The following is a 13,521-nucleotide window of genomic DNA, read 5'->3' as shown; positions in this document are numbered from 1 at the left end:
GACACGCACCAGCAACCATAAAAACGCAGATTTTTACTGTTTTAGGGATCTTTTTGACTCTTGGGAAGTTGGGAGACTTGTGCCCTAGCATAGAAACTCAAAGACGGCCGTTTCTAACGCCATTGAAGCAGTTTTATCAAGAATCATCCATGAATCATTCTTGTAATTCTTCTTTAATCCTTATCTTTTGTATCTCTGTCATGAGTAACTAAACCCTATTTGTTAGGGATGAGTGTAACCAGATGAAACCCTTATTTTTCTGATTTGATTTCTAGTTATATGAATGAGTTTATTGAATTGTTTTTCTCATCTCTGTGCTTAATGCTTTTTATTGCTTGATCAACATTAAAATGTTCTACGATTTGTATTTTGAAACGGAAGTGGACTTTACGAATGCTTGAGATGAGAAATTCATGAATTTGTAGTCTAGACATAGGTGCAGGTCATGAAACCAATTAAATTAGTTGCAAAGCAATAATTTACAAGATAATTTCTATACGGTAATGCTTAATTCTAATCTTAAATCTACTAAGGAATTAGGGGTTACTTTGGAATTAAAGGTTCTGTCACTAAGACATTAGGGCAAGAATAATAAAGAGAATTTGGTAATAATTCAATAAAGGATTTCAATAACTAGGATCAAATTAGACACCAAGGTTGGATACGAAGTGAAACTCAACCCTGACATTTTTCTCAATTTATAAAAGATCAATTTTACTACTGCTGTCAATTTTAAATATTATTTCAATCAACTTGGGAACCTTTTGTTCAATTTTAGTAACTAAATATAATTCAATAGTAAAACGCAATCCTTGAGTTCGACACTCGGTACTACCGTTTTATTATTACTTGCAACGATTCAGTACACTTGCTGGAACGCTATCAAGAATGAAGGTTGGATTTAGTTGTTATCAAATTTTAATATTATTTTTAATTAAAGTCTGAATTAGTAAGAACATTTGAGTCTAATTGTAAAAACTTGAGTTGGGCCAAGTTTAGAGAACTTGTAAGGAGGTGCCAATATAAAAGGAAAACCCTTATTTTTCCAAGGCATATTTTGAACATTATTTTTGTGAGACTTTGCTCTTTTGAGTTTTTGAAAGAGTTAACTTTGAACTTATCAAGGTTGTTAACCCTTGTAGCATCTTTTTGGCTTATCAATCTCTAGATTATGAGACCATTATGTTCTTGGTTAGTTTGCTGAATAATTTGGGGTTTCCTTTACATCAAATCCTAATACACAAATTCTATCACTTTTCGTGTTTAGTAACCTGCAATCATATATCGAGTTCTACATACTTGATTTTGGTGATTCAACATCCTAACTTGCGTTTCGGAACGTAATCTTTCACCTTATTTTGGAATCGTCCGATTCTAAGTTTCATAGCTTCAGTTATTGCATTTTCCAACAAAATATGATTTTGGCTCCAATCTGTAAGTTTCTAACCTTGAACGATCCTTAAAGTGACTCATGACAAACATGATCGTATCATTTGGTACAAGAGCTTGTATCTAGATTTAAAAGTGAGTAAAATTATGTTTATGCATTTTTTTGTGAAATATAAATTGCTAGTAGTGTTGCTTTTGTTTGAATTCTCATTCTTAGTTAATTTGCGTGTTGCTGCTACTTGAAAAAAAAAAGGAAAAAACAAAAAAAATACAAAATACAAAAAAAATTAATTGTTGTATTGTTAAAAGTAGTGCAAACTACTTTGTTTGACAAAATTCCTAAGAATAATTTTTTTTTCAATCACATTACTATGCTTTGTGTTACTTTTAGTTCTTCGTACATATTTGGTTCAAAATTATCAAGGTTCTTGTTGATTAAATTATGAACTTGAAGAAAGCAATTGAGTGGAAAAAGATAAGAGGAATTCATTATAAAAAAAACCTAAATTGAGTTAAACACAAGTGACAAATTCAAGATTGTAAACACGTGAGTTGTGTGGTGAAGTCATTTTCTTTCATTTTTGTTTGTTTTCTTTTTTTTTATTTAAAATATGGCATGAATAGGTGGTGTTGATAGCCCTCCTCAAAGGAGAAACAATAGATTGTTAGTGGAGGCTATAACTACTCAAATGCAAAGAATGTTTGAGGAACATACTGAAGATTTACATGCTAGAATTGAACAGTTAGAAAATCATGATGATGATTGAGGTAGAAGAAGGAGAAGAGAAATTGAAGATAGTGGTAGAGAAGATAGAATAGATGGAGTGAAGCTTAAAATACCATCGTTTCAAGGAAAAGGTGATCCAGAGGCTTACCTTATGTTGGAGATGAAAATTGAACAACTATTTTCATGCAATAATTACATAGACGAGAAGAAGGTAAATGTGGCAGCCATGGAATTTACTGATTATGCACTAATTTGGTGGGACCAATTACAAAAAGAAAGAGTGAGGAATGAAGAACCAATAGTAGATAGTTGGGTGGATATGAAGTGGTTAATGCGAAAGAGATTTGTTCCTTCATACTATCATAGAGACCTTCGCAATATGTTTCAAAGGCTCACACAAGGTAGCAAAAGTGTGGATAATTATTATAAGGAGATGGGGGTGTGCTTAATAAGAGCCAATATTAGTGAAGATAAGGAAGCTATTATGACACGTTTCTTACAAGGGCTGAATAGTGATATAAGTGATGTTGTGGAATAATAAAATTATGTGGAGTTGGAGGACTTAGTGCGTCAAGCTACTAAAGTAGAATAACAACTAAAGAGAAAGGGTGTCGTGAGAAATAGTTCTTCTAACTTTAATGCTTCTTGTTGAAGGGATATAAATAAGAGGGAGGGAAGTCCTTCATCAAACACATCCACAGTTGCACCTTAGAGGACTCAAAATAACTCCAATGATGTTCATAAGAAAGCAAAAAGTAGTGAGAATAAATACTTCAGGTGTTTGAGAAGAGGTCATATAGCTTATGAATATCCAACTAAGAAGACCATACTACTTAAGGAGAATGGAGATATTACTAGTGAATCATCTTTTAAATCTGCTACATCTAGTGATGAAGAGAATGAGGAATAAGTTGTTGAAGGAGGAGACTTGTTCATGGTTAGAAGAACTACAAGAAAATTAACTTCTAATGACAAACAAAGTTTGTCACTAAAAGTAAAAAACTGTAGGTAAAGGTCAATAATACTTTGAGCGAGTCGACCGTCAACTTTAAAGGGGCATCTTGCTATGCTTTGAGGACTGTCACTACATGTTTTTAATAATGACTGTCACTAACAAGTAGATAAATATAAATAAAAAATTGATCTATTCCTACGGTATTGTCTGTCACTAAAAACTAGATAAATATAGATAAAGAATTGATCTGTTCTTATGGTATTGTCTATCACTAAAAACTATATAACAATAAATAAAGAATTGATATATTCCTACGGTATTGTTTGTCACTAAAACTTATTATTATTTGTTAAATTTATTTTATCTCCCTACTAATTTTAATTCTAAATTATTAATACCAGTAAATTAAATTTCTAAATTTTTTTTATCAACTAATGCCATTGAAACATACAATAAAATAAAATATAATTTTATTAATTCTATTAAAACATACAATAAATAGTTACTTTGCTCTAAAAGATTCAATAAACTTTCAATAAAGGTCAGAATGAGTTTCTTAACATATATTGTGATAAATTGCAAACTAATTTCATAAAGAACAATAATCATCTTCCTAAAAAAAATATTTGAGGCGTGATTGTGAAAAATAAAATAACAATAACATCCTCGATATTTTATTGAACTACAAAAAAAAACATATCTCACCCTTAAACTTTTGTCTAGTTGGAGGCGCCGTGTGAGTTCCTTCACTTATTTTTCAAGCTTATGTGTTGCTTCTGTAAGTGTGTCAGTTTCTCTTGTAGCCTAAAGAAAATGGAACCATATATCAACTTAGAGTTGAGAGAAACACAAAAATCAAGATTAAAAAAAAAATGAAGCTGCTTAAATATTATTTGATGAGTCATATAGAAGCAACGTAATTTTTATATCTAAGGTTCCTCAGTTTGGAACTTACCATTTTCAGGTTTCTAAGTTCTTTTCTAGTTACACGCCCTCTCCATCTGCATTGTGTTAGAATTGAACCTTTTTTCAACCTCTTATATTATGAGGAAGCCCTATAACATCGCCAACGAGCCTGAAATTTTTTTAGAGATAATTTACATATTGAATACATATGTCCTTAGCAGATGGTCCTAATCCTACAAGAATCAACTATAACCTGAATTGTGATCGAAGCTTTAGTCTGTTTCCCAAAATTGAACTCCTTACGAGCATCAATTGCCCTCAAAGTTGTTTGCAAAGTCAACACTGATGCATGGAGTTTAATGTAGGCTTTCCAAGATGCATGTCTACATACGTGCTTCTAAATACTGAATACATATATCCTTAGCAGATGGTCTTAATCCTACAAGAGTCAACCATAACATGAATTGTGATAGAAGCTTTAGTTCGCTTCCTAAAATTGAACTCCTTACGGGCATCAATTGCCCTCAAAGCTGTTTGCAAAGTAAGCACTGATGCATGGAGTTTAATGTAGGCTTTCCAAGATGCATGTCTACATATGTGCTTCTAAATTTTCTTCAGCAGCATCCTTCATTCTTATGTGTTGATAAAGTTTACATGCAAGTTTTCCTACAAAACATATTACGCATGTGAAACATATGTAAAAAGAAATGAGATTGGTCAAGTAGTGAGATGTCCTACAATACTATGATACACTATTCTATATAGGTAAGTCCATACAATATTGCACCAATCCAAACAAATGAATAAGGAAACTATCAAACATTCTGCATAAGATTAGAGAATAAATTCACAGTTAATTTCATTTTGTCAGAATTACTCCTTTCAATAACTCATTGTAGACATTGAACTTCATTGATTCATCCATCTAATTAATACTATTTAATATTGAGTAGATTCAATATGCAAATTTTCATAAAATTTTAAAAATATTTGATACTACAGTTTGATAGCATACATATCAGGTTCATTAGGGTAATCATATAAATTGTTGTTAAGATGGTCAGTGAAGAAGGATTTTGATCCATCCTTAGATTTGATGAAGTGAGAAATATAATATTAATACAATGTGCGATAATAAATAATTGCCCGATATACTGATCATCACGAACTACAATGTGGATGCATAAGTCAAACAAATTAATGACCAATCTCTATAAACCAAACAATGATGATAGATAGATTATTCACCATAAGTTAAATTCCTAGACTTATCTTTTTATTTCTTTCTAATCCAACAAAATTTATACTCCAATATAACAAATGAGAACTAATGGCAAAACACTATATACACCACATGCAGAGAACATCAAGGAAAAACCTGCATCGGTGGCAAAAGACATTGTGAAGAGATATTCCAGCTGAAATGTTCGGAATCTGAGATTGTGAAGCAAAAATCATCATAGAAGTCATTGTTGAAGGAAAGAAAATTAAATGTACGGGAAACCCAGAGAAACACATGAACAACTCATTATCAATGATTGAGAAAATAATATTTTCAACCAGGGTGAGAAGTAGAGAAAGGCGAGAAATAGCATCCTAAAATACTATTTTTTCATTTAAATAAATAATTACTATTTTTCACCCAATCAAGCACTAAGACTATGGCTAGATATATATTTTATGATTTTGTCGGGCCAGCTGCAAATTTTGCATCAATTAAGTTAAATGTAATTCCATTTTCAACAATATCATCTTCATCACAGCCCATTTTCCTTACCCAACTAGACACCAAATCCCTCTACATATTGAATACTCCACCAATATGAAAAAGAACATGCTTCCTTAGGTACTAATGGAAGTATTTCGAAATAAAGAGGCAATAGGTGAGAAAAGTGAAGAAAATAAAAGACAAAATACTTTCATATTTTATTATTACAGCCATAAGCTGTTTATATAAGAAAAAAATTTCAATAGTAATACTGAGTAATAATGACAAAATTATAAAATAAAAGAGAATCAAATCTGATTTCTCTTTATTCTTCAACACTCCCCTCGAGTTGGTGCATAAATATTTGTCATGCCCTACTTGACTATAACTCTTTCAAAATTGGGTCTTTCCAAACTTTTTGTCAAGATATCTAATATCAACATTTTGTCAAGTTGGTGCATAAATATTTGTCATGCCCAATTTGTTAATTGGAAGTCACAAATGGTAGATATATAATTCCAATATCAATTTTTTATTTTATGAAATGGCTGTTAATCTCAATGTGTTTGGTTCTATAATGTTGTACAGAGTTGTGAGTTATACATATTGTTGCTTTACTATCACAAAAAAATTTTAAGGGTGAGTCAACTTTCATTTTCAGTTCATCCAAGAATTTATAAATTCATAAAAGTTCACAGATTCCTTGAGCCATTGCTCTGAATTCAGCTTATGCACTGCTTCGAGCAACAACCCCTTGTTTCTGACTTTTCCAAGTAACTAAATTTCCCAAAACATAGGCACAATATCTAGTGGTTGATTCTCTCTAAGTAATTGATCTTGTGCAATCAGCATTTGTAAATATACAGACTTCTCTATCATTAGTTTTCTTGAAGCACAAACCCTTTCAAGGATTGGATTTCAAGTACCTTAAGATCCGATAAAATGCCTCCAAGTGTTCTTCATAGGGAGAATGCATGAATTGGCTTACAACGCTCATAGAGAAAGCGATGTCAGGTCTAGTGTGGGATAGATAAATAAGTTTTCCGACTAACCTCTAGTATCTTCAAATCTCAACAGGAACACTTCCTTTCTCCTAAAGTTTAGCATTTAATTCCATAGGAGTATCTGCTAGTCTACAACCACTCATCCCAGTTTCTTCCAAGAGATCTAGGATGTATTTTATTTGAGAAACAACAATTCCCTGTGTCAAAGTTAGAATTGGGTGTTAAGATGATTGATTGTTGTGTTAAAGGTTGCATGTTGTCCTACGACAACAAATTTGGTATAAATGATGCTAACTAAGTTGAATGTAAGTTTTGTCAACAACCAATGTATCACCAAAAGAATAACTTTAGGGCAAGTAGGGGAAAATCAATTCCAACGAAGGAAATATTTTATCTACCTATTGTATCAAGATTGTAGAGAATGTTTGCATTAATGCAAACTGCATGAAAGATGACGTGACATTATGAGAATAGAAGAAATTCAGGTGAGGTGTAACATCCATCTAATGGTCAGACGTGGAAACACTTTGACCAAATGCATCTTGATTTTACGTCAGATCCACGCAATGTAACATTTGGATTATCCTCAAATGGATTTACACCTTATGTACAAACATCATCTACTCCTTATTCTTGTTGGTATGTTATTAATACTCTATACAATCTTCCTCTTGATATGTGTATGTCTAAACCTTACATGTTCTTAGTTGTCGTGATGTCAGGTCCTTTTAATCCTACAACTGGCATTGATATTGTTTTTTACAACATTTGATTGGCGATTTGAAGAGGTTGTGGAGTGATGTCTTGAAATACGATATTGCTTGAAAACAAAATTATGATGAGAGTTGCTTTGATGTGGACCATTAATGATTTCTCTGCTTATGAGATGTTGTTAGGATGAGAGACCCATGCTAAAGGGATTTGTCCTATGGAAGACACAAAAATATTTACATTAAATTTCGGCAAGAAAGCATCGTGGTTTGACTCGCATCATAGGTTAGTACCTGTTGATCATGCATTTAGAAGGAATAAATATGCATTTATCGGTACACAGAAAATCTAGGGTCACTGCTTAAATTGACATCGGAACAAGTTTTGAATAAAGTAAAAGATATGTCAAATGTACAAGTTGTTAATGGTGTGGCTTGTAAATCGCAAGGTTACGAACATTGGCACAATTGGACAAAAATATGTATTTTTTTAGATCTTCCGTATTGGAAAGATAATCTTTTAAGACATAATCTCGATGTTATCGAGTATAATTTCTTTGACAACATAATTAACACTTTGGTGAATGTGAAAGGAAAAATAAAAGATAATGACATAGCTAGAAAAGACATAGATATATCTTGTGTAGTACCTCAATTTTGTCTGATCAATTGAAAATGATTTAAAAAATATATAATAAGAAATAATATGTTTTGCAAGTATTATTGTAAAATCTATAAAAAAAAAAATCATCATTTTACAAATTTGACCCAATTTTGAGTCAATATTATCATCAGAGTTCTCGTTCCATTCCATGCAAAAAAAAAAAAAAAACAAGTATTCTTCCCTTATTTTTCTCTGTGTAGCAACACCCTCTCCTTTTCTAATTTTCAATCTCATTTTTGTTCTACTCTTTTTTAATGATAAGGCTATAACTTGCCCTCATAATGCACTCAATCAAAATGATAAGCTACATTTCGCTTTAATTATATGAGGTTGTTTGACTTTATCATTGTATCAATAAAAAAAACCGGCACTTAATTTTATCTAATGGACACAATTATTTCTCATTGTAGTCTATAATTTGAGACAAACAATCAATGAAAAAGGGATGGAAAATTTTGGCTCAAGTAATTTTGGAAAAAATGAAGTTGAGTGTGAAGAAACAACTCAAATCCATCCTTAAAATCATATATTTCAAAATTAAAAGAAAAAAAGTAGAAAATAAGAAAAATAGGACATCACCGTCATTTCAACTACCACGAGTAACCATTGCCAACCACCATCAACCGTGCACCATCGCTGTCTACCACATATCAATGTCACCCTCACATTTGGTCTGTTCTTATCCATTTACTACAACATTTGCTTTTGTTTGCTTTGTATATTCTCTATCCCACTATTACCGCACTTGCTTTTGTTTGCTTGTTCTAGTTCAGAGTCAGGTTTAAAATGAAAGGATGCCTTATATGATGTCTTATATTAGAATTAAAATTGAGATTATTGTTAGGTTGATTTATTGAAACTTGTGTTTATTGAAATGATGTCTTCTGTTCTCTATAGAAACGATGCCTTGAGTTATTGAAATGATGCCTTCTATTCTCTATTGTCATGTTGGCCACAATAGTTTCAGCTTTTACTTTACACAAGCTTTGTTGCATTTACATTTTATGAAATCATTATTTATTTTATTTTTTTTAAATAAAATTATATCAAATTTTACTTCAAATTATGTTATATAAATTGTGATAATTTAATAATTTTAAATTGTAAAAACAATTAACACATCCGCATTTTCTATCTAAAAACTTCGTAACTTTGATTTATCTATCCCACTAAGAGATACGTATGAGTAAGATCACACTCTTGTCAAACATAATAATAAAACTTTATTTTTTACTTTATATTTTAAATGCACTCTTATTATTGCAAAAAAAATAAATAGAGAAATAAGTTTATATAAGTTTATATAAGTTAATATTAATTTTGCACAATTAATCTGATTTTAAAACCATTTTTTTTTTATTTTGACGGGTTTCCCAATATTTTTCCTATTTTAAAATAAATTTTGGTGACAACTCAATTGAATTCGAGAAAAAATCCAAATTTTAGACCGTAATAGCTGGCGACTTTTTTTAAGGTCAAGCTTAATATAATTAATTGTGTTAAATGGTTAACATTGTCTACATTTATTTTTCCTACATTTCTTTGATATATATAATTTATATTATATTTTATAGTAAATAGTTATATTCCTGTTTATTTTTATATTATGGTTTTACTTAAATTTATATTAAAAGATAATTTATTATTTTGTATATATGTGTTTATTGTTAAGTAATATTTTTTAGATTAGACTTCTCTTCACACACTACATTCTCACTTTTGTTCACACTTACAAGTGTAACTCTATACCCGAGTTTGAGTAAAGCTAAAAGTTAGTCGTAGTGTTATCCTTCTGGATGTACATCCTGCTTAGTTAGCATGGAAATCTCACATAGAGTTTGATCCTTTTTTAGGGTATTGTCACTCTAAAACCTATTACAAAATAAGATAATTGGCTCTAGGAACCAAGTTCAAAACCATAGAGCCATCCATTGAGAGCGCTACTAAATAGATTTGCTCACCATAAGAATATCTATATAGGTCATCCAAAGAATATTATGTACATTTACGTTCATGTGTGTGTATATATATATATTCACAACAATAATTCTACATAGTGCATTCACATCTCATGACAATATTTTCCTCTTTCTTGGGGAATCTTAAAGTTAAAGTAACCTGATTTTATGAGGGACGTATTTTGTCAGGTGGACGCTCACATATTCCAAATGGGATAATTGGGGATGAGTTGTCAGGTGGACATCACGATTTCCTTCAGGAAAACCTTTAAAATAAATTTCAAATATTTAAACTTTTATTATCTTGAATATAAATAAAGCAACTTCCGTATTGAGATTTTTTTTTACAAAAATGTTTAGGCTAAATAGCATATGGGATCTCTTAACTTAATTTCAGTTAGCGTTTTAGTCCTTTATCTTTTTTTTTCTCATGATTTGGTCTTTTATTTTAATTTTAAGTGACAATTTGATCTTTTATGTTTTAAAATGTCAATAATGTTATCTTTTTTTTTTTACGAAACTTCAACATATTCATCAAAATTTTCAAACAAAACCCATAAAACTAATTATCCTCTTCAATATAATTGAAATTTCATCAAATTTATAACTTAAATCTTTAAATAAACTCATACTTTTATTTTTTATTTGATGAATTTGATGTTGTTGGAGATGAAAATATGAGTTTATTTGAATATTTGAGTTATGCATTTGATAAAATTTGCATTATATTGAAGATGATTATTAATTTTATGGGTTTTGTTTAGAAATTTTGATGAATTTTTTGAATTTTTGTACAAAAAGTGATAACATTGCTGACATTTTAAAACATAAAAATAAAATTGGCACTTAAAATTTAAATAAAGGGCTAAATTGGGAAAAATAAAAAGATAAAAGATTAAAACGTTAACTGAAATTAATTTAGTTAAAAGATCGCAAGTGCTATTTAGCCAAATTTGTGAATAGATATTTTAACAGATTATATTATACTTGTGAGAAAAATTATTCGTGAAAAAAGATTTCTTTAAAAAAAATTTAATTTTGTCTAATGCTAACCACTAATATTACACCAAGCCAGAGTTTAAGTTTATTTGAGACTACCTCTTGGAGTGAAAATCATCTGACAATATAAATTGCGGTCAAATTTTGTAATAAATTTTCGATGAAATTATAATATAGTAGTTTGATAATATAATAGATTAATAATTTTATTTTATTTTGATGAATTTAAATAACTTCTAAGTGGTAGAACATACAAAATACAATTACACAATACAATTAATTATAATTATGATAATATCTGTATGTCACCCTCAAAAATGGGTCTTACAAAAATATTACCCATAAATTTTTTTAACAAGAAACCACTATTAATAGGGTGAATTTATCATACTAACAGTAAGATACATTTCGGTAATAATTTTGCAAATAAATTTTTACCGATAAAAATATTTATTGTAAGAGTAACACAAATATTATGATAAAAAAATAACATTTTTGTTACTAAAAAATATAATTCCACTTCAAACAAAACACAAATAGTTAAATAATATTATTTTCTAAATTTCGAAAAACTATTTCAAAATATATTTATGCTATCGAAGATATTACTGAGTTGAGTCGCGTACGAGGACGCTCTCTTTAAGACGTTTCGCAGCATTGTCCAAATTATGCAAGACATACTATCAACCCCAAAGTCCCCAGAATAAAACAACTTAGACAATTTGGAGTTTTACTGCACCGTAGAATATTGTTCTAGAGTTACACCCTCAAAATGACGGTTAAAGTCACTCGCAACTAGTATTATGAACACTCATAAATCAAAAATACTACGACACAGAAACTGCTCTAAAAGAACTATGGTATTTGGACCACTCAAAAAATGAAGGGACTACGACATAAAAATCGCTCTAAAAGGACAATGATATTATGACCAATTAAAAATCGAACGAACTACGACAAAAAAACTGCTCTAAACAAAGAGTGGTATTATGACCACTTAAAAATCGAAGGGACTACGGTATAAAAAACGATCTAAAAGAAAGTGGTATTCTCCACTAAAAATCAAATGGACAAAAAGAAAGGGGAGACGTGGTTCGGAAATACATCGAAAAGAAAAGATGGAAAAAAGAGAAAGTTGGGAAATGCATCCAACTTTGGTGTACTTTTCACAAGTTTGATACTCTTTATATAGTGATAGAAGCAAACTCACATATTTTCTATTCAATCTAGGACTTTAGTATTTATAGAGCTGAAAACTACTCAATATATGAGAGTTTTCATATGTTGGACTTCAATAATTTTAAATTCACATACTAACATGTTCTATGTTCCAACAATCCCTCACTTGAATTAAAAAAAATGTTTATGAAATAGTTTCAAACGCTTCTATAAGATTGTGCATAAGCAGATGTGTCTCTTGACTTGAACCTTTGCATAATAAGTGAGATTCAAATTCAACAAGAGTGACTCATAGTCTGGAACCCTATCTCTTACATCAAACTCACACGTAACCTTTTCATTGAGTGTATTCTAAAATTGTCGTGATAATGGTCTTACACATTTATCCCAGTATAGTTCACGTTCAAGGAATTCTGCCTCAAAATTTTATAGGAAGTGGACCCACTTTCACATTCACATAGGTGAGTCTATCAATAGTACTCTAGTAGCTATGTACTCCACTCTAAATGGAGTATAGATCTTATTAAGAGTTTATATTATCTCATTATATCATTGCTCAAGAAATCACACTTCTCTGATTTATAATAGCATATTCATCTCATATCACTTCACAACTTGATATTACTCATTGAACCTAATTCTTAGGATCTCCAGTCATTTAAGTTGGGTAACCATCTTGAGTGACTCTATAGGCATTAGTGTCATCCTTTTGGATATATTTAGCACTTTCTCTCTAGCAAACTCTTTATCGAAGAATTTGCTAAATTCTTGTCAACCAGCTTGGTTCTTCATTAGCAATAATTAGTGCTATCATTTCAGACTCCATAGTGGACTAAGCCAATATCGTCTGTTCTTCGATCTCCAAGATACAACACCACCGACTATACTTAAAATATAGCCACTGGTTGCTTTGGAGTCATCTGATAAGGTGCTCCAATCAACATCATTGTATCTTTCAAGGACGACAATAAATCTTTGATAATGTAATATGAGACTCATGGTCCTTTTGAGGTATCTCATGACTCTTTCGATAGTGTGCCTATGCTCCATACTAGGTCTACTGATAAATCGGCATAATAGTCCTACGACATGGCAATGTCGGATCTAGTACAATCATAGGCATACTTGAGGCTGTCAATGATGCTTGTATATTCAATTTGTTTAACACCTTCACTAATGTTCTTGAAAAGTTTCATACTTGGATCATATAGTGTGCAAGTAGATTTACAGTCAAAGTATTTGTATTTCTTTATGATCTTTTCAACGTAGTGAGACTCATCTAAAGAAATTTCTTTTTCTGATCTAGTAATCTTGATTCAAAT

Source organism: Cicer arietinum, chromosome 7 (assembly GCF_000331145.2).
Source record: "Cicer arietinum cultivar CDC Frontier isolate Library 1 chromosome 7, Cicar.CDCFrontier_v2.0, whole genome shotgun sequence".
In the NCBI taxonomy this organism is placed as follows: Eukaryota; Viridiplantae; Streptophyta; class Magnoliopsida; order Fabales; family Fabaceae; genus Cicer; species Cicer arietinum.
The sequence above is the reverse complement of the archived record's forward strand: the minus strand, read 5'-3'. Positions refer to the sequence as shown.